The sequence below is a fragment of the Ranitomeya imitator genome, chromosome 5 (assembly GCF_032444005.1).
Source record: "Ranitomeya imitator isolate aRanImi1 chromosome 5, aRanImi1.pri, whole genome shotgun sequence".
Taxonomy (NCBI): domain Eukaryota; kingdom Metazoa; phylum Chordata; class Amphibia; order Anura; family Dendrobatidae; genus Ranitomeya; species Ranitomeya imitator.
This window is the reverse complement of record NC_091286.1, coordinates 502856303-502875842: the sequence shown is the minus strand read 5'-3', so window position 1 is coordinate 502875842 and position 19540 is coordinate 502856303. Positions and strand designations below refer to the sequence as shown.

The following is a 19540-nucleotide window of genomic DNA, read 5'->3' as shown; positions in this document are numbered from 1 at the left end:
CACTGATAGTGCCCTGCTACTGCTGCAAAACCAAGATGTCAGCCCCCAGTGCATTCTTTAAACTCATATAACACATGAAATCTGTTTCACATGCATTTCAAACTTGCTTATAGCAACATGTTATGCTACATTACAGTGATTTATTAATGACCTACAAACGCGGTACCTTCCCTTTAACTACTCCACATGGCACATACAGTTGAGGCCAAAAGTATTGACACCCCTGCAATTCTGTCAGATAATACTCAGTTTCTTCCTGAAAATGATTGCAATCACAAATTCTTTGGTATTATTATCTTCATTTAATTTGTCTTAAATGAAAAAACACAAAAGAGAATGAAGCAAAAAGCAACAAACTGAGTATTATCTGACAGAATTGCAGTGGTTTCAATACTTTTGACCACAACTGTAGACTTTAAATGTTCAGAACATAGTAACATAGTAACATAGTAACATAGTTAGTAAGGCCGAAAAAAGACATTTGTCCATCCAGTTCAGCCTATATTCCATCATAATAAATACCCAGATCTACGTCCTTCTACAGAACCTAATAATTGTATGATACAATATTGTTCTGCTCCAGGAAGACATCCAGGCCTCTCTTGAACCCCTCGACTGAGTTCGCCATCACCACCTCCTCAGGCAAGCAATTCCAGATTCTCACTGCCCTAACAGTAAAGAATCCTCTTCTATGTTGGTGGAAAAACCTTCTCTCCTCCAGACGCAAAGAATGCCCCCTTGTGCCCGTCACCTTCCTTGGTATAAACAGATCCTCAGCGAGATATTTGTATTGTCCCCTTATATACTTATACATGGTTATTAGATCGCCCCTCAGTCGTCTTTTTTCTAGACTAAATAATCCTAATTTCGCTAATCTATCTGGGTATTGTAGTTCTCCCATCCCCTTTATTAATTTTGTTGCCCTCCTTTGTACTCTCTCTAGTTCCATTATATCCTTCCTGAGCACCGGTGCCCAAAACTGGACACAGTACTCCATGTGCGGTCTAACTAGGGATTTGTACAGAGGCAGTATAATGCTCTCATCATGTGTATCCAGACCTCTTTTAATGCACCCCATGATCCTGTTTGCCTTGGCAGCTGCTGCCTGGCACTGGCTGCTCCAGGTAAGTTTATCATTAACTAGGATCCCCAAGTCCTTCTCCCTGTCAGATTTACCCAGTGGTTTCCCGTTCAGTGTGTAATGGTGATATTGATTCCCTCTTCCCATGTGTATAACCTTACATTTATCATTGTTAAACCTCATCTGCCACCTTTCAGCCCAAGTTTCCAACTTATCCAGATCCATCTGTAGCAGAATACTATCTTCTCTTGTATTAACTGCTTTACATAGTTTTGTATCATCTGCAAATATCGATATTTTACTGTGTAAACCTTCTACCAGATCATTAATGAATATGTTGAAGAGAACAGGTCCCAATACTGACCCCTGCGGTACCCCACTGGTCACAGCGACCCAGTTAGAGACTATACCATTTATAACCACCCTCTGCTTTCTATCACTAAGCCAGTTACTAACCCATTTACACACATTTTCCCCCAGACCAAGCATTCTCATTTTGTGTACCAACCTCTTGTGCGGCACGGTATCAAACGCTTTGGAAAAATCGAGATATACCACGTCCAATGACTCACCGTGGTCCAGTCTATAGCTTACCTCTTCATAAAAACTGATTAGATTGGTTTGACAGGAGCGATTTCTCATAAACCCATGCTGATATGGAGTTAAACAGTTATTCTCATTGAGATAATCCAGAATAACATCCCTCAGAAACCCTTCAAATATTTTACCAACAATAGAGGTTAGACTTACTGGCCTATAATTTCCAGGTTCACTTTTAGAGCCCTTTTTGAATATTGGCACCACATTTGCTATGCGCCAGTCCTGCGGAACAGACCCTGTCGCTATAGAGTCACTAAAAATAAGAAATAATGGTTTATCTATTACATTACTTAGTTCTCTTAGTACTCGTGGGTGTATGCCATCCGGACCCGGAGATTTATCTATTTTAATCTTATTTAGCCGGTTTCGCACCTCTTCTTGGGTTAGATTGGTGACTCTTAATATAGGGTTTTCATTGTTTCTTGGGATTTCACCTAGCATTTCATTTTCCACCGTGAATACCGTGGAGAAGAAGGTGTTTAATATGTTAGCTTTTTCCTCGTCATCTACAACCATTCTTTCCTCACTATTTTTTAAGGGGCCTACATTTTCAGTTTTTATTCTTTTACTATTGATATAGTTGAAGAACAGTTTGGGATTAGTTTTACTCTCCTTAGCAATGTGCTTCTCTGTTTCCTTTTTGGCAGCTTTAATTAGTTTTTTAGATAAAGTATTTTTCTCCCTATAGTTTTTTAGAGCTTCAATGGTGCCATCCTGCTTTAGTAGTGCAAATGCTTTCTTTTTACTGTTAATTGCCTGTCTTACTTCTTTGTTTAGCCACATTGGGTTTTTCCTATTTCTAGTCCTTTTATTCCCACAAGGTATAAACCGCTTACACTGCCTATTTAGGATGTTCTTAAACATTTCCCATTTATTATCTGTATTCTCATTTCTGAGGATATTGTCCCAGTCTACCAGATTAAGGGCATCTCTAAGCTGTTCAAACTTTGCCTTCCTAAAGTTCAATGTTTTTGTGACTCCCTGACAAGTCCCCCTAGTGAAAGACAGGTGAAACTGCACAATATTGTGGTCGCTATTTCCTAAATGCCCAACCACCTGCAGATTTGTTATTCTGTCAGGTCTATTAGATAGTATTAGGTCTAAAAGTGCTGCTCCTCTGGTTGGATTCTGCACCAATTGTGAAAGATAATTTTTCTTGGTTATTAGCAGAAACCTGTTGCCTTTATGGGTTTCACAGGTTTCTGTTTCCCAGTTAATATCCGGGTAGTTAAAGTCCCCCATAACCAGGACCTCATTATGGGTTGCAGCTTCATCTATCTGCTTTAGAAGTAGACTTTCCATGCTTTCTGTTATATTTGGGGGTTTGTAACAGACCCCAATGAGAATTTTGTTACCATTTTTCCCTCCATGAATTTCAACCCATATGGACTCGACATCCTCATTCCCTTCGCTAATATCCTCCCTTAAAGTGGACTTTAGACAAGACTTTACATAGAGACAAACCCCTCCTCCTCTCCGATTTTTACGATCCTTTCTAAACAGACTGTAACCCTGTAAGTTAACTGCCCAGTCATAGCTTTCATCTAACCATGTCTCGGTTATTCCCACTATGTCAAAGTTACCTGTAGATATTTCTGCTTCTAGTTCTTCCATCTTGTTTGTCAGGCTTCTGGCGTTTGCGAGCATGCAGTTTAGAGGATTTTGTTTTGTTCCAATCTCCTCACTGTGGATTGTTTTAGAAATGTTCTTACCTCCCTTCTGAGTATGTTTTCCTGGGTCGTCTTTGTTCGAGTCTAATGTTTTTCTTCCCGTCCCCTCTTCTTCTAGTTTAACGCCCTCCTGATGAGTGTAGCGATTCTTCTGGCGAATGTGTGTTTCCCAGGTTTGTTGAGGTGTAGTCCGTCTCTGGCGAGGAGTCCATCATACCAGTAATTCACACCGTGGTCCAGGAATCCAAATCCTTGTTGTCTGCACCATCGTCTTAGCCAGTTGTTTGCATCAAGGATCCTGTTCCATCTCCTGGTGCCATGCCCGTCTACTGGAAGGATAGAAGAAAAAACTACCTGTGCATCCAGTTCCTTTACTTTCTTCCCCAACTCTTCAAAGTCCTTGCAGATTGTCGGTAGGTCCTTCCTTGCCGTGTCATTGGTGCCAACATGTATCAGAAGAAATGGGTGGACGTCCTTGGAGCTGAAGAGCTTTGGTATCCTATCGGTCACATCCTTGATCATCGCACCTGGAAGGCAGCATACTTCTCTTGCAGTTATGTCCGGTCTGCAGATGGCTGCTTCTGTGCCTCTCAGTAGTGAGTCTCCCACCACCACCACTCTTCGTTGCTTCTTGGCTGTACTTTTTGCTGTCACTTGTTGCTGTGTGCCCTTTTCTTTTTTGCTTGCTGGTATTGCTTCATTTTTAGGTGTGCCATCTTCATCCTCTACAAAGATTTGATATCGGTTCTTCAGTTGTGTGGTTGGTGATTTCTCCATGGTCTTCTTGCTTCTTTTGGTCACATGCTTCCACTCATCTGCTTTTGGAGGTTCTCTGACACTTTTTGCACCTTCTGTGACCAGTAGAGATGCTTCTGTTCTGTCTAGAAAGTCTTCATTCTCTTTGATGAGTTTCAAAGTTGCTATTCTTTCTTCCAGACCCCGCACCTTTTCTTCTAAAAGGGCCACTAGTCTACACTTCTGACAGGTGAAATTGGATTCTTCTTCTGGTCGATCTGTGAACATGTAGCACATGCTGCAGCTCACCATGTAGGTTGTCACATCTGCCATGTTGCTCCTAGATCCTGCTGACTTGCTGTGTGTTTTCCTTCTTGTGTAATCTACTCAGCCAAGCTCTCTTGCAATAATGTCCTACAGGCAAAAATTCGCGCGCCTTACAGCGCGCGGTTTGGTGATGCTTTCGAAGCAGCTGGTCCCGGCTGTACCCAACGATCTTCTAGCTTAGGGAGACTTCGCTTCTCCCAGAAGGCACCTGGAATATGCAAATTAGCCTCCTGAAGCTTGAATCCCTGGTTTGGTGATGCTTTCGAAGCAGCTGGTCCCGGCTGTACCCAACGATCTTCTAGCTTAGGGAGACTTCGCTTCTCCCAGAAGGCACCTGGAATATGCAAATTAGCCTCCTGAAGCTTGAATCCCTGGTTTGAGAACGTCCTCATTGTAGTCAGCAATAATGTTCTAAAATGTTATTGCATAGTAAATCAGCTGTATGATATCATAGAGAAGGCAGAGATGGGTTTTTACCATCTCAGCCTCCTCTTTCACTGAAAGGAGGCTGAAATTCCCTTGTAACTGAGGTTAAAATACCAGCTAAAGCTAAAAGAGAAGTCAGATCACAGTGACATACAGTCAGGCTTGGACTAGACAAGAGAACAGGAAGATCCTCTGGTGGGCCCCTGTGGAAGAGTGGGCCTCTTATACGAGCAGTATAGCACAATATAATGGAATCACTATGTGTAGACAAAGGCAGCATCTTAATCATTTAACAATCTACCCAGTTCATTGTTATATAAATTTGTGATTGAAGATTGTGTCATATTTGCATGTAGCTGGAAAGTGGAGCCCTTGAGTTGGTTACTGGTTGGCCCTTGGCTCCCCAGTGTGACACTTCATACAGTTGATGTATTGTTGTAGTCGTGAAGGAGGTCAGCCCCTGCTAAGAACTGAGTTACACTGTGACTTTAAGCGACAATGCTCCCCTCTGATTTATGTGCACTTGGACTAGTCTTTCCTCCCCCATCAACTTGCCGTGTGTTGGTTTGGAAGAGAAGCAGGAAGTGTGTCAGTTCAGAAACGTAAGAGGAAGCCTCGTGCCAGTGAGAGAAAGGCAGGACAATAAGTGTGTCTTAACAACGAGAGACAGGTAAATGAACTAACAGCTTCAAGGGAGAAGATAGTGACCAGTTACCACAGGATCAATCATCAGGATCATGTCAGAAGGAAAGAGTCACGTCTCACAGGCAGGGTAGTTTTCCCCAAGCACCTCTAATCTGAAAGAGAACCCAAAACTGTGGTAACAATAATGAAAGTGGGAACGAGACTTGCTCAGATCCAGAAGAAGATTTATCAGTTAACCTGAAGAAAGAGCTCAACATAAACTCGGGTACACTACATCAGAACCAAGCAAAAGCTACCAGACGTTCTTCTAAGCTACAGAACTGTGAGTGAGTCACCGGTGTTCAGCTGTCTTAGGGTACGTTCACATTCGCGTCCTTGGATGCAGCGGCGTCTTGTGTCCCTATCTTTAACATTGGGGACGCATGGGCGTGCATTTTCATGCGTTTCGGTGCGTTTCGCGATGCATGCGTCGTTTCGGCGCACCTGGCAGGGCGCAGCAAACGCAACATGTTGCATTTTTTCGGCGTCACTAATTTTTAAAAAAACGCATGCGTCGCACTTGCGTCGCATTTGCGTCGCCGATGCGTCACAAAACCCATTGAATTGTATTGGAAACGCAGTAGACGCAAGTACTTGCGTTGTTGTGAATGTACGATGCATGCGTTCTTTTAATTAAAAAATAGGATAAGTGTCTAGATGGTGTCTAGACACTGAAAAGACCCTATATATAAAGAAAAGGGGCTGGCATTGTCTTTTAATGCCATCAGGACACAAGGACACATCAGACACCTGAGACACCAGTGAGGATCTGCTTTCAAAACCTGTAAGTATAATAATTTTTCATTTTTTTTTCCTGTGTTTTATTTCTTGTTTTTTTTAATGCAATTTGTGCAATGTTTGGTCTGTGCTTTTGTACAGTCATGCCAATGTGGGTTTTTAGTGAAAATTTCTTTTTTTTTATGTATTTCTGGTGTTTTATATGATGGCGTTTCTTATCTCCGGCCTTGTTTTTTTTTGGATTGGTTTGCATTTTGGGTTGTTCTGTTGTCATGCGGTTGTTCCTTTTTTTTTTTTTCTAAGTATTTTATTGTATATTTCAGGTGTATGTGTTTATTCTTGTTTCTATTTCTGGGGGTAACCGTATGGTGTTTTCTTGGCCCTTGTCTTGCTGTATTTTATTGTAAAGTATGTTGTTTGGATTGCCTTTTCATTTCCTTAATTTTTTTTCCCTTTGTTGTTTTTTCTATTATTTTTATTGGGATGGGGGGGTACCTTTATGATGTTGATTGTGTTGTTTCCTGCGGATATATGCCATTTTATTTTCCATTTATTTATTTATTTTTTTAATTTGACTACGGTTTTTCTAGTATTGGATTGCTGTATTTCCAGCGGATGTACCATACTTTTTTTTTGTTATATTGAATGGTTTTTATCTCTGTTTTCTGATGTGTTTTTGTGGTTCTATGTCACAAGATGTTGTTGTTTTGGATCATGTCTTTTTGTATTGTAAAGTATGGCGTTTTTCACTAGTTTGCTATTTTTTGGGCCTTTGTATATTTTTTTTGTGTACACAATAAAGGTTTATGTGTGTTTTTTGGGGATTTGTACATAAGGGGCTCTTGTAGTTGAATTTTTATTTATTTTTGTCTATTCTGGATGACACCTTTTGCTATACTCTGGATTGTGTTGTATCTGCTATTGAATTTTATTACAATGTATGGTGTTGTGGTATGATCAGCGATAGTTGAGTTTGCATTGTCCTATGAGTGAACAGTCCGTTGTGGTAGTAATGTTATGATGGTTTTTTTTTTTTTTTCTTTTATATTTTACTAGCTATTGAACCCGTTCTACTCCCGGGTGGCGAGCATTTATATTGGTATATGGTCTCCATCCTGGTATGTGCTGCTCCCATCCTGCGTCCCCATCCTGCGATGTGCTGCACCCATCCTGCGCCCCCATCCTGTCATGTGTTGCACCCATCCTGCACCCCTGCTCTGTCATGTGCTGCCCTATTCTGTCATGTGCTGCTCCCATCCTGCGCCACCATTCTTTAATTTGCTTCTCCCATCCATATGCCCCGTACACTGCTCCATAAAGGTTTATGGCCCCCATAAGATGCTCCATAGTATATGCCCCCGTACACTGCTCCATAAAGGTTTATGGCCCCCATAAGATGCTCCATAGTATATTCCCCCGTACACTGCTCCATTATGGTTGATGGCCCCCATAAGATGCTCCATAGTGTATGCCCCGTACACTGCTCCATAAAGGTTTATGGCCCCCATAAGATGCTCCATAGTATATGCCCCCGTACACTGCTCCATAAAGGTTTATGGCCCCCATAAGATGCTCCATAGTATATGCCCCCGTACACTGCTCCATTATGGTTGATGGCCCCCATAAGATGCTCCATAGTGTATGCCCCGTACAGTGCTCCATAAAGGTTTATTGCCCCCATAAGATGCTCCATAGTTTATGCCCCCGTACACTGCTCCATTATGGTTTATGGCCCCCATAAGATGCTCCATAGTGTATGCCCCCGTACACTGCTCCATTATGTTTTATGGCCCCCATAAGATGCTCCATAGTGCATGCCCCTGTACACTGCTCCATTATGGTTTATGGCCCCCATAAGATGCTCCATAGTGTATGCCCCTGTACACTGCTCCATTATGGTTTATGGCCCCATAAGATGCTCCATAGTGTATGCCCCCGTACACTGCTCCATTATGGTTGATGTCCCCCATAAGATGCTCCATAGTGTATGCCCCAGTACACTGCTCCATTATGGTTTATGACCCCCATAAGATGCTCCATAGTATATGCCCCCGTACACTGCTCCATTATGGTTTATGGCCCCCATAAGATGCTCCATAGTGTATGCCCCCGTACACTACTCCATTATGGTTTATGGCCCCATAAGACGCTCCAGTGTGTATGCCCCCATATGCTGCAGCGATATATAAAAAAAAATACCATACTCACCTATCGTCGCTGGGCGCCGAGTACTGGGGGGCCTGAGCAAGCGGGGACACTGGCGCGCTGTGGGGGTCAGGTGCCGGTATCGCCGCTAGCTCAGGCCCCCCAGCACTTGTTATATTCATCTGTCCCCGTTCCAGCGCTGCGTCCGCTCCGTGTTCCGGCTCCTCTGGCTGTGACTGTTCAGTCAGAGGGCTGTGCCGGCGCGCATTAAGCGCGTCATCGCGCCCTCTGAACTGTGAACGTCACAGCAGAGGACCAGGACACGGAGCCGCACGCAGCGCTGGAACGGGGGACAGGTGAATATAATACTCACCCTCCTGGCGCGTCCACGGTCCTTGCCTCTCCGGTGGAGATCGCGGTGTGCATTCAGTGTTTACGCATACCACGATCTCCTGGGAGCGTCACTCTGTGGGGTCCAGACTGCGCCGGCGCTTGCGCTTGCGCAGTCTATAAAGGCTTCGGACAGAGTGACGCTCCCAGCGTTATATTATAGATTGCATGTGGCAAAAACGCTGTGGGATGGCTTTAACAGCCCTTCCACTACTGAAAAATCAAACTTTGGTAAGTATTTGTTAAACTCCGATCAGACCCATCTGGCCAGGATAACACAACCGTGTGTGATGCAATCCAAGCCTTCAACTTTGCATCGCACACGGTTGTGTTATCATATGGAAATGTAAAATATCTAACCTTTTTTTTTTGTTTTGCATTCACAGTCAAAAAGTTGAAGACCAGATGGCGATCCATGAAGGACCGTTTCAATAAGGTCCTACGTCAAGAGGAGAAGGTCGAAGTGGTGCTGCAGCGGGAAGGTCCATTCGCTACAAGTATAGCAGGGCGTTGCAATTCATGAGACCGATCCTTGCCCGCCGACAGTAAGTATTTAATGCATTGGGTACTGCACAATATGCATGCCCATACCATATTGCCCAGTCACATAGCATATTGCACATCCACATCGTACATTGCCCACCAACGTATAACATTGCGCACCCACATAGTATATTGCCAGGCCACAAAGTTTATTGCGCATGTCCTAGCCACGTATCTTCATAGTATATTGCCCAGCCACATAGTGTATTGCCCGTACACGTAGTTTATTGGCCATCCACGTTACTTTTTCCCTAGTGGCATGGTATATTGCACATCCATTATTTTTTATTTTTTTAGTTAACCGCGTGAGTCCTTGTAGTCCATGACATGTTCCGTTCCGAGCCAGGGTAGGTCTGATAGCAGGAATTGTGATGACGTCTTGATCACATTGGCGTGACGTCATGGCAGGTCCTGCGATCAGCGTAAAGAATGGCAGTTGTCTGAAACGCAACTATCGTGCAAGCATAGCCTTTTTTTTTTTAAGATCAAATTAGTAACTTTAAATTGTTTAATATTGATGCGGCATAGGCAGCGTCAATACTAAAGAGTTTATGACACCAATTTTTTTTTTAGAAAAAAATTTAAACGCCAGCCGTGTGTTCGGCGATGACAGTGTTGACTATGAGGGCGAAAAGGCATTGGCAGTAGGAAGGAGCGCTCATTTTCTTCTGCACTAGGCCCTTCGCTGATTGGTCTCGTCAGCAGCTGGCGATAACAATCAGCGAATGATTGAAGGACAGACACATAGAGAGACAGAGGATTACAATTTATTGTTGTGTAATGCAATGTTAACTTCATTCTTACAGGAGTTGGTGTATGTGATGTTATTTTTTCCACACTAATAATAATAATAATAATAATCTTTATTTTTATATAGCGCTAACATATTCCGCAGCGCTTTACATTTTTGCACACATTGTCATCACTGTCCCCGATGGGGCTCACATTCTAAATTCCCTATCAGTATGTGATTTCCTTTTCTTTTCACAGAACACACAGCAGCACCCTCGAACCTGATCACCCCTCTGGAGCGGGCCTTCATGAATCGCCATCTGACCCATCACAGCCATCCCACAGCGAGAGCAGGCTTGCACCACTTTCTGGCGAATCGGCAGCCGGTCCATCTGGTGTTCACCTGACCGAGGCCTCTGTCGCTCCTTCCTTTGGCTATTCATGCCAGCGTCAGCGGGCCCCGGACAGGCCGCTAATGCCCGAGTATTTTCATTTGGGCACGGTATTCCAGACTTGTTTCAAGGTGCTGGGAGATAGAATGGAGAGTGGTCTGGCCACTATCGACCGGCGCCTTGATTCAATGGAATCCGAGCTCTCGAGGCCGGCAAAACATTTTTTTAGTGCCATTGCGAAGGGCATGGTGGAACACCTTACGCTGGAACTCCAGATTTCGGTGATGCAGGCCTGCAACAATGCCTACATGAGTGCTCTGCAGCAGGCTCGGATCATGCAGTCAGCGACTGCACTGCCCGTAGTGCCATCGCTGGCTAGCATGACTCCGACTTCTGCTGCACAGCCACCCCAGCCACTCCACCGAGGTCCGCGTGCCAAGAGACGCTGTTGTGAATTCTGTGGCAGAGCTCCCTCCTGTGGTCACAAGTGGTACTTCGGCTGATTCTCTCTGGGAGCTTCCGTTTGTGGAGGAAACTGGTACTGCTGCTTCTGAGTTTCCTCCTTCAGGTGATCTGGTGAGATCGTTAGGTGCTTCTCTACTTAACCCCACCTAATGCTTTGATTCATGCTTCCTGTCAATGTTCCAGTGTTGGACTTGTGTTTCTCTGGATCATTCCTGTGGCCTGCTGCTCTGCATAGCTAAGTGCTTCTTTGCTATTTGTTGCTATTTTTTCTGTCCAGCTTGTCTATTTGTTTTGCTGGAAGCTCTGGGACGCAAAGGGTGTACCTCCGTGCCGTTAGTTCGGTACGGAGGGTCTTTTTGCCCCTTTGCGTGGTTTTCTTTAGGGTTTTGTGTAGACCGCAAAGTTATCTTTCCTATCCTCGTTCTGTCTAGAATATCGGGCCTCACTTTGCTGAATCTATTTCATCCCTACGTTTGTCTTTTCATCTTACTCACAGTCATTATATGGGGGGGGCTGCCTTTTCCTTTGGGGTATTTCTCTGAGGCAAGGTAGGCTTATTTTTTCTATCTTCAGGCTAGTTAGTTTCTCAGGCTGTGCCGAGTTGCATAGGTAGCGTTAGGCGCAATCCACGGCTGCCTCTAGTTGTGTTTGGAGAGGATCAGGGATTGCGGTCTGCAGAGTTCCCACGTCTCAGAGCTCGTTCTATGATTTTGGGTTATTGTCAGATCACTGTGTGTGCTCTGACCTCCATGTCCATTGTGATACTGAATTGCCTTTCAGAACAGTACAGGAAGCCAAAAGTACTAATGATTCTCAATAGAGGGAAAAAAGAAGTTCTGAGACCATTTTTTTTTCTTGGCTTTGTGTTTTGTCTTTTTTTTCCCCTAGACATTTGGGTGGTTCAGTACACAGGTGTAGCGATGGACATTAGAAGTCTGTCTTCATTTGTGGATCAGCTCTCGGCAAGAGTACAAAAGATTCAAGACACTATTGATCAGAAATCTATGTTAGAACCAAGAATTCCTATTCCTGATTTGTTTTTTGGAGATAGAACTAAGTTTCTGAGTTTCAAAAATAATTGTAAGTTATTTCTGGCCTTGAAACCTCGTTCCTCTGGTGATCCAGTTCAACAGGTTTTGATTATTATTTCTTTTTTGCGCGGCGACCCTCAGGACTGGGCATTTTCTCTTGCGCCAGGAGATCCTGCATTGAGTAATATCAATGCGTTTTTCCTGGCGCTCGGATTGCTGTACGATGAGCCTAATTCAGTGGATCAGGCAGAAAAGAATTTGCTGGCTCTTTGTCAGGGTCAGGATGAGATAGAGGTATATTGCCAGAAATTTAGAAAATGGTCAGTGCTCACTCAATGGAATGAATCTGCGCTGGCAGCTATGTTCAGAAAGGGTCTCTCTGAAGCCCTTAAGGATGTCATGGTGGGATTTCCTATGCCTGCTGGTTTGAATGAGTCTATGTCTTTGGCTATTCAGATCGGTCGACGCTTGCGTGAGCGTAAATCTGTGCACCATTTGGCGGTATTACCTGAGCTTAAACCTGAGCCTATGCAGTGCGATAGGACTTTGACCAGAGTTGAACGGCAAGAACACAGACGTCTGAATGGGCTGTGTTTCTACTGTGGTGATTCCACTCATGCTATCTCTGATTGTCCTAAGCGCACTAAGCGGTTCGCTAGGTCTGCCACCATTGGTACGGTACAGTCAAAATTTCTTCTGTCCGTTACCTTGATCTGCTCTTTGTCATCATATTCTGTCATGGCGTTTGTGGATTCAGGCGCTGCTCTGAATTTGATGGACTTGGAATATGCTAAGCGTTGTGGGTTTTTCTTGGAGCCCTTGCAGTGTCCTATTCCATTGAGAGGTATTGATGCTACGCCTTTGGCCAAGAATAAGCTTCAATACTGGACCCAGCTGACCATGTGCATGGCTTCTGCACATCAGGAGGATATTCGCTTTCTGGTGTTGCATAATCTGCATGATGTGGTCGTGTTGGGGTTGCCATGGCTACAAGCCCATAATCCAGTATTGGATTGGAAATCCATGTCGGTGTCCAGCTGGGGTTGTCAGGGGGTACATGGTGATGTTCCATTTTTGTCAATTTCGTCATCCACCCCTTCTGAGGTTCCAGAGTTCTTGTCTGATTACCGGGATGTATTTGATGAGCCCAAGTCCGATGCCCTACCTCCGCATAGGGATTGTGATTGTGCTATCAATTTGATTCCTGGTGGTAAATTCCCAAAAGGTCGACTGTTTAATTTATCCGTGCATGAGCACACCGCTATGCGCAGTTATGTGAAGGAATCCCTGGAGAAGGGGCATATTCGCCCGTCATCGTCGCCATTAGGAGCAGGGTTCTTTTTTGTAGCTAAAAAGGATGGTTCGCTGAGACCTTGTATAGATTATCGCCTTCTTAATAAGATCACTGTTAAATTTCAGTACCCCTTGCCTTTGTTATCTGATTTGTTTGCTCGGATTAAGGGGGCTAGTTGGTTCACCAAGATTGATCTTCGTGGTGCGTATAATCTGGTGCGAATCAGGCGAGGCGATGAATGGAAAACTGCATTTAATACGCCCGAGGGTCATTTTGAGTATCTAGTGATGCCATTCGGACTTGCCAATGCTCCATCAGTGTTTCAGTCCTTTATGCATGACATCTTCCGAGAGTACCTGGATAAATTCCTGATTGTGTACTTGGATGACATTTTGATCTTCTCGGATGATTGGGAGTCTCATGTGAAACAGGTCAGAACGGTTTTTCAGGTCCTGCGTGCTAACTCTTTGTTTGTGAAGGGATCAAAGTGTCTCTTTGGTGTGCAGAAGGTTTCATTTTTGGGGTTCATCTTTTCCCCTTCTACTATCGAGATGGATCCTGTTAAGGTCCAAGCCATCCATGATTGGACTCAGCCGACATCTCTGAAAAGTCTGCAAAAGTTCCTGGGCTTTGCTAATTTTTACCGTCGCTTCATCTGCAATTTTTCTAGTATTGCCAAACCATTGACCGATTTGACCAAGAAGGGTGCTGATTTGGTCAATTGGTCTTCTGCTGCTGTGGAAGCTTTTCAAGAGTTGAAGCGTCGTTTTTCTTCTGCCCCTGTGTTGTGTCAACCTCATGTTTCTCTTCCGTTCCAGGTCGAGGTTGATGCTTCTGAGATTGGAGCAGGGGCAGTTTTGTCGCAGAGAGGTTCTGATTGTTCAGTGATGAAACCATGCGCTTTTTTTTCCAGGAAGTTTTCGCCTGCTGAGCGGAATTATGATGTGGGCAACCGAGAGTTGCTGGCCATGAAGTGGGCATTCGAGGAGTGGCGTCATTGGCTTGAAGGAGCTAAGCATCGCGTGGTGGTATTGACTGATCATAAGAACCTGACTTATCTCGAGTCTGCTAAGCGTTTGAATCCTAGACAGGCTCGTTGGTCGCTGTTTTTCGCCCGTTTTGACTTTGTGATTTCGTACCTTCCGGGCTCTAAAAATGTGAAGGCGGATGCTCTGTCTAGGAGTTTTGTGCCCGACTCTCCGGGTTTATCTGAGCCGGCGGGTATCCTCAAGGAAGGAGTAATTGTGTCTGCCATCTCCCCTGATTTGCGGCGGGTGCTGCAAAAATTTCAGGCTAATAAACCTGATCGTTGTCCAGCGGAGAAACTGTTTGTCCCGGATAGGTGGACAAATAAAGTGATCTCTGAGGTTCATTGTTCGGTGTTGGCTGGTCATCCTGGAATCTTTGGTACCAGAGAGTTAGTGGCTAGATCCTTTTGGTGGCCATCTCTGTCGCGGGATGTGCATTCTTTTGTGCAGTCCTGTGGGATTTGTGCTCGGGCTAAGCCCTGCTGTTCTCGTGCCAGTGGGTTGCTTTTGCCCTTGCCGGTCCCGAAGAGACCTTGGACACATATCTCTATGGATTTTATTTCAGATCTTCCCGTCTCTCAAAAGATGTCAGTCATTTGGGTGGTCTGTGATCGCTTTTCTAAGATGGTCCATCTGGTACCCTTGTCCAAGTTGCCTTACCTCCTCTGATTTGGTGCCATTGTTCTTCCAGCATGTGGTTCATTTGCATGGCATTCCAGAGAATATCGTTTCTGACAGAGGTTCCCAGTTTGTTTTGAGGTTTTGGCGAGCCTTTTGTGGTAGGATGGGCATTGACTTGTCTTTTTCCTCGGCTTTTCATCCTCAGACTAATGGCCAGACCGAACGAACCAATCAGACCTTGGAAACCTATCTGAGATGCTTTGTTTCTGCCGATCAGGATGACTGGGTGTCCTTTTTGCCTTTGGCTGAGTTCGCCCTTAATAATCGGGCCAGCTCGGCTACCTTGGTTTCGCCATTTTTCTGCAATTCTGGGTTCCATCCTCGTTTCTCTTCAGGACAGGTTGAGTCTTCGGACTGTCCTGGTGTGGATACTGTGGTGGACAGGTTGCAGCAGATTTGGACTCATGTAGTGAACAATTTGACCTTGTCCCAGGAGAAGGCTCAACGTTTCGCTAATCGCAGACGCCGTGTGGGTCCCCGACTTCGTGTTGGGGATCTGGTTTGGTTATCTTCTCGTCATATTCCTATGAAGGTTTCCTCTCCGAAGTTTAAACCTCGTTTCATTGGTCCTTATAGGATTTCTGAGGTTATTAATCCTGTGTCTTTTCGTCTGACCCTCCCAGATTCTTTTTTCATACATAACGTCTTCCATAGGTCATTGTTGCGGAGATACGTGGCACCTATGGTTCCATCTGTTGACCCTCCTGCCCCGGTTTTGGTGGAGAGGGAATTGGAGTATATTGTGGAGAAGATTTTGGATTCTCGTGTTTCAAGACGGAAACTCCAGTATCTGGTTAAATGGAAGGGTTATGCTCAGGAGGATAATTCCTGGGTTTTTGCCTCTGATGTCCATGCTCCCGATCTTGTTCGTGCCTTTCATGTGGCTCATCCTGGTCGGCCTGGGGGCTCTGGTGAGGGTTCGGTGACCCCTCCTCAAGGGGGGGGTACTGTTGTGAATTCTGTGGCAGAGCTCCCTCCTGTGGTCACAAGTGGTACTTCGGCTGATTCTCTCTGGGAGCTTCCGTTTGTGGAGGAAACTGGTACTGCTGCTTCTGAGTTTCCTCCCTCAGGTGATCTGTTGAGATCGTTAGGTGCTTCTCTACTTAACCCCACCTAATGCTTTGATTCATGCTTCCTGTCAATGTTCCAGTGTTGGACTTGTGTTTCTCTGGATCATTCCTGTGGCCTGCTGCTCTGCATAGCTAAGTGCTTCTTTGCTATTTGTTGCTATTTTTTCTGTCCAGCTTGTCTATTTGTTTTGCTGGAAGCTCTGGGACGCAAAGGGTGTACCTCCGTGCCGTTAGTTCGGTACGGAGGGTCTTTTTGCCCCTTTGCGTGGTTTTCTTTAGGGTTTTGTGTAGACCGCAAAGTTATCTTTCCTATCCTCGTTCTGTCTAGAATATCGGGCCTCACTTTGCTGAATCTATTTCATCCCTACGTTTGTCTTTTCATCTTACTCACAGTCATTATATGGGGGGGGCTGCCTTTTCCTTTGGGGTATTTCTCTGAGGCAAGGTAGGCTTATTTTTTCTATCTTCAGGCTAGTTAGTTTCTCAGGCTGTGCCGAGTTGCATAGGTAGCGTTAGGCGCAATCCACGGCTGCCTCTAGTTGTGTTTGGAGAGGATCAGGGATTGCGGTCTGCAGAGTTCCCACGTCTCAGAGCTCGTTCTATGATTTTGGTTTATTGTCAGATCACTGTGTGTGCTCTGACCTCCATGTCCATTGTGATACTGAATTGCCTTTCAGAACAGGACGCCACCACAGACACTACCACAACGATCCGCCGAGTCCTGCTCCTGCTAGGCCCTCAACCTCCCATACCGTCCTGCTGGGGAAGCCGCCGCGGGAGAAGCGAGGAGGAAGAAGAGAAGGAGAACAGCTTCTGCGGCTCTGGCTTCTCCAAAACAGACACCTACAACGTGGCAAGGGTCTAGCCGCAGCAGGAGCAGCCAGAGCCAGTCACGATCCAGCAGACTGGTTGCAGTATCTTCCCCGCAGTATGATGATGCCTTGGACTTGCCCTCAAGTCTACTGGACCATGGCTCCTCAATAGCCTCTGCTTCCTCCTCTCGCCATTCGGAAGCAGGGAGTTACCAATCCCCATTAGTTGCAACAGTAGATAGCCCCTAGTTTTATTCCCCCCTTTTTCTTTCTGTTTCCCCCAAATAAAATTTTTTTTGTAATCAATTTTTGTTTTTATTGGTAACTATAGTATCAGCAACTCACACCGTGCAACGTCTACACACATTTTGTGTTTTATTCACCTCATATATGCAATGTCAGACACTATTTTTTCCCTTTTTAAGTATAGTTTTTTGGGTGTCTCTCATTGTTCTATGAGGTGTTTACAAACACAAATATGACATAGATTGTCTACATACAAGAAAGGTAACTAAAACAACTTAACAACGATCAAGACCAGCGATACAACCTGGCCGTGATCGTTGGTAAGTCGTTGTGTGGTTGCTGGGGAGCTACACTGACAGCTCTCTCCAGCGACCAACAATCAGGGTAAAGACTTCGGCATTGTTGAAACTGTCTTCAACGATGCCGAAATCCCCCTGCCTCACCCGGGTAACCAGGGTAAATATCGGGTTACTTTACTAGCGCGGCACTGCGCTTAGTAACCCGATCTTTACCCTGGTTACAAGCACATTGCTGGATCGGCATCAAATACGCCGATCCAGCAATGACAGCGGGTTATCAGAGACCCACTTTTCAACTACTTGCATATGGACCCGGCTCCATGTGTGCGGTTGATCTGATTTTTTCCTTCACCGCTGCCGCATGTTTCAAGGATGTGTGACTGGCACAACACATGAACAACCGTAGCCGATTTGTTGGTCTCGCCATGTATGAGTAACATAGTAACATAGTTAGTAACATAGTAACATAGTTAGTAAGGCCGAAAAAAGACATTTGTCCATCCAGTTCAGCCTATATTCCATCATAATAAATCCCCAGATCTACGTCCTTCTACAGAACCTAATAATTGTATGATACAATATTGTTCTGCTCCAGGATGACATCCAGGCCTCTCTTGAACCCCTCGACTGAGTTCGCCATCACCACCTCCTCAGGCAAGCAATTCCAGATTCTCACTGCCCTAACAGTAAAGAATCCTCTTCTATGTTGGTGGAAAAACCTTCTCTCCTCCAGACGCAAAGAATGCCCCCTTGTGCCCGTCACCTTCCTTGGTATAAACAGATCCTCAGCGAGATATTTGTATTGTCCCCTTATATACTTATACATGGTTATTAGATCGCCCCTCAGTCGTCTTTTTTCTAGACTAAATAATCCTAATTTCGCTAATCTATCTGGGTATTGTAGTTCTCCCATCCCCTTTATTAATTTTGTTGCCCTCCTTTGTACTCTCTCTAGTTCCATTATATCCTTCCTGAGCACCGGTGCCCAAAACTGGACACAGTACTCCATGTGCGGTCTAACTAGGGATTTGTACAGAGGCAGTATAATGCTCTCATCATGTGTATCCAGACCTCTTTTAATGCACCCCATGATCCTGTTTGCCTTGGCAGCTGCTGCCTGGCACTGGCTGCTCCAGGTAAGTTTATCATTAACTAGGATCCCCAAGTCCTTCTCCCTGTCAGATTTACCCAGTGGTTTCCCATTCAGTGTGTAATGGTGATATTGATTCCTTCTTCCCATGTGTATAACCTTACATTTATCATTGTTAAACCTCATCTGCCACCTTTCAGCCCAAGTTTCCAACTTATCCAGATCCAGCTGTAGCAGAATACTATCTTCTCTTGTATTAACTGCTTTACATAGTTTTGTATCATCTGCAAATATCGATATTTTACTGTGTAAACCTTCTACCAGATCATTAATGAATATGTTGAAGAGAACAGGTCCCAATACTGACCCCTGCGGTACCCCACTGGTCACAGCGTCCCAGTTAGAGACTATACCATTTATAACCACCCTCTGCTTTCTATCACTAAGCCAGTTACTAACCCATTTACACACATTTTCCCCCAGAACAAAGCATTCTCATTTTGTGTACCAACCTCTTGTGCGGCACGGTATCAAACGCTTTGGAAAAATCGAGATACACCACGTCCAATGACTCACCGTGGTCCAGCCTATAGCTTACCTCTTCATAAGAACTGATTAGATTGGTTTGACAGGAGCGATTTCTCATAAACCCATGCTGATATGGAGTTAAACAGTTATTCTCATTGAGATAATCCAGAATAACATCCCTCAGAAACCCTTCAAATATTTTACCAACAATAGAGGTTAGACTTACTGGCCTATAATTTCCAGGTTCACTTTTAGAGCCCTTTTTGAATATTGGCACCACATTTGCTATGCGCCAGTCCTGTGGAACAGACCCTTTAGCTATAGAGTCCCTAAAAATAAGAAATAATGGTTTATCTATTACATTACTTAGTTCTCTTAGTACTCATGGGTGTATGCCATCCGGACCCGGAGATTTATCTATTTTAATCTTATTTAGCCGGTTTCGCACCTCTTCTTGGGTTAGATTGGTGACCCTTAATATAGGGTTTTCATTGTTTCTTGGGATTTCACCTAGCATTTCATTTTCCACCGTG

At 44.7% G+C, this 19540-nt stretch overlaps 1 long non-coding RNA gene across 1 annotated transcript; it reads left to right on the top strand.

The window, feature by feature from the left end:
* Window positions 1-8966: 8966 nt before the first annotated feature.
* Window positions 8967-17148, top strand: LOC138680843 (uncharacterized). Its single transcript, XR_011321805.1, has 4 exons — window positions 8967-9027; window positions 9183-9341; window positions 10330-11039; window positions 16710-17148. It is a non-coding gene; the product is annotated as an uncharacterized lncRNA (long non-coding RNA).
* The last annotated feature ends 2392 nt before the right edge of the window (window positions 17149-19540 follow it).